The following is a 3,053-nucleotide window of genomic DNA, read 5'->3' on the forward strand; positions in this document are numbered from 1 at the left end:
TCGTTCCCTCGGAGGGCGCTCACTGGAGTGGTACCACTGCTCTTGGGTGTCGGTGATGACAGCCGTGTAGGTGTCCGTGTGCAGCGCGTGTGTCCGTGAAGCGGGGATGGATGGTGGCTGTTCCCAGGCCTGGCACTGCCTCCTTCACCCCTCAGCCCAGGCAGGGGACCCAGCCCCGGCCTGCAGCATCAGCCATTGGCACACAATGTGTCTGTTCATATCAGCACCTCTTTGTTAGTCTGAAACTTTCGGTCTGTTGAAGAGGAAACAAATCTCTTCCCTCACAAAACTCTCTCCTGAAACACGTGGCAAGTTAGACAGGGGATGTGAGTAGCGAAAGCAGTGGAAATGTGTCCATGTAGGGAAGGGCCAGATGCAGAAGCTGCGCTGGTGCTGCAGGACCCTTTAACGTACCCCACAAACACAGCCCTGCTGTGCCCGCCGAGGCCTGCGAGGAGGGCGTTTGAGGGAGCTGATGACTCTTTAGTGACCAGGGACACAGCGCTGACCCTGTCTGGCCATGCTGGCTGCTGCCCTTGGCGCTGACCGCCACACTGACAGTGCTGCCCTCGGGACTGCAAGGATGAAAACCTCCCCATGGTGACGGCCATCCCGTTGCACTCTTCCTACTAGGAGAGGAACAACCCTAGCAACCCCTCATAAGTTCCTGGGCTTCTTCATCCTAAACAAGAACTGACTTTCCTTCCTTGGGAATTTGCTGCACTGACAGCCTGGACTGGTGTGGATTTTGGGGTTTTGAAGGGAAATGGCAGCACCAGATGCAGTTCCACTCACAGATGGGTTGCAGAACATGGCCTGGGGGAGCAGCTGCAGGGCCTGACCCTGCAGGAGCTGTGGGCTGGAAAACTTCACTGATGGCAACTGGAGCCTGCCAGGAAGATGGACTTGCACTTCCAGGAGCGTGCGTGGGGACAATCTTCCCACATGGGCAGTCCAGGCCCAGAAGTGATTGTGGTCCACTCTGGCCTATCCACGTGCCCCATTTCCTCGTGCTTGGATCGCCTTTAACTCCCCAGTGTTATGGCTTTAGGTGTTGCTTTCCTACAGGAGCTCATCCTGTGGGTGAGGGGCCACCTCCAGCTCCCACCCCACTCCCAGGAGACCAGGGCAGAGCCAAGGGACTTCCATGATCAGCACTTCAGGGGAAGAGCGACGGTGTCTGTAATTAAACATGTTCTTTGTGCTCCTGCGTTCAGATACCCAAACCCAGCATTTCCCCACATGTCTGGAATTGTGTTTGCAGTTATTTAATTTGGAGTTCTTTTTAAAAAGCATGGAGTCTGGAATGTTTGTTCTCTGCTTTTTTTCACATCATTACTCTGATACTGCTTGATTAGCTCCCTCCCCAGTCATGATTGGTAATTAAAATAGGCATTAAAATTAGTCACTTAGCAATTTTGCTGTTCAATTGGCAATTAAATTACTTAATTGCAATTAAAGTCCTAATTTTAATTGGCAAAATGATAGATGTAGATTTAAGATAATATGTATAAATACTTTAATAAGTGTCTATATAAGGATTACTTAATTACTCAACTTCAAGTTTATGCTGTTAACTTTAGAACTTTTAAGTGAGTAATGAAATTTATATTACATCTATTCTAAGGATATGGCAATTAGATGTATCACTTAGCCCTATAAGCCCTATAAGGGCCTTGGCTGGAAGTTGGTGTGGTGTTGAGCTGTAGCCTGGACGAGCTGTTGGGATATGACTGCTGCTGATGGTTCTGTGGCGGTGCAGCTGAGGGAAGTTGGCCGAGCTCCTCCGGCGCCCTTTGGGTGAATCCCATGGAGATGAACCCATGAAAATGCCGTTCTAGACAGTCCTCAGTGGTGTCTCACAGCCTTAGGGCGTTTCTTTGCCATCTCATGCTGTTGGATGCGCCAGGAGCAGCTCTGCAGGAGCAGAGTGGGGCTGGGAGCAGTTCGCCTCGGGTGCTTGGGTCTCTCTGGTGTTTGTGGAGCGGGTCCGACGGCGACTCCAGTGAGAGGAGCGGGTTGGGAAGGAACGATCGGTTTCCCAGCAAACCTCCGTATCCCAGAGCTTCGCAGGGCTGTGTGCAGGCAGGGAGTTTGGGAAGAAGGTGTTGGCTGCTGGGCTAGGGCTGCAGCGAGCTGGGCTGCGGGGTTCCATGCTGGGTCAGGAGCTGGGTCTCTTCTCACAGCCGGCATGGCTCCAGCATGCTCCGTCCCACGGAACTCCCGAGGAAAGGCACCGAGAGCAGCCATGCCCGGGCTGTGGGGGGACTGGGAACTGTCCTTCATCCATCCACTGACGTGATGCTGTCCTTCTTTCCAGGCTGGAACGCGGCAGTGGGGAAATCCAGGGTCAGATGCCAGACCCCACCATGGAGGAGGCCGAGTGTCCCCGTCCCTCCCTCCGCACCCTCCTCATCCAGTGTCCCATTGCCGCTGGATGCAGCTGGGAATTGAGATTCTGGATTGGCTTTTAATAAACGCGGCGCCTTTAATTGCACTGACCCAGCTCTGCTCTCTGTCCCTTTCCCAGTCACGCCGACCTGGGCTTGGGCTGGGAATGATGGAAACTGGCGGGGGGGCTCTGGGAGTGTTGCGGAAGAGAGATTAAAAAAGATAAGAAAAAAACCCCAACAATGTGCATTTAAATGAATAAACATCATCCATTTAAATAAATTAAGGAAATTTAAATAAATAAGTCTAAAGTAAAAAAAAATAAGAAAATTTAATGTTAAATAAAACAAAACCCAAATAAAATAAAAAATTAAAACTCGAAAATAATGAATTAAATTAAGCAATGAAATAAAAATAAAAAATAAAAAAAAAAATAAAATTATTAAGAAATAAAACTAAACAAAAATAATTAAGAATAATGCAATAAATAAATCCAAAATAACAGTAAAATAAAATTAATACAACATACAAAATAAAGTGAGTAAAAAAATAAAATAAAATAAAATAAAATCCGCTTAAATTCCGGGTGGGCAGTAGAAGCGGGGGCGCGTTGAGCTCGTTGTGGCCGGGGCTGCGGGGGGGCTCCCGCCCGGCTCTTTCCC

At 49.4% G+C, this 3,053-nt stretch overlaps 1 long non-coding RNA gene across 1 annotated transcript; it reads left to right on the forward strand.

The window, feature by feature from the left end:
* Nucleotides 1-6: 6 nt before the first annotated feature.
* Nucleotides 7-2,497, forward strand: LOC108447104. The gene is made up of 2 exons (XR_001862505.1): nt 7-1,182; nt 2,321-2,497. It is a non-coding gene; the product is annotated as an uncharacterized LOC108447104 (long non-coding RNA).
* The last annotated feature ends 556 nt before the right edge of the window (nt 2,498-3,053 follow it).

This window comes from Corvus brachyrhynchos, unplaced genomic scaffold (assembly GCF_000691975.1).
Source record: "Corvus brachyrhynchos isolate BGI_N302 unplaced genomic scaffold, ASM69197v1 scaffold45, whole genome shotgun sequence".
In the NCBI taxonomy this organism is placed as follows: Eukaryota; Metazoa; Chordata; class Aves; order Passeriformes; family Corvidae; genus Corvus; species Corvus brachyrhynchos.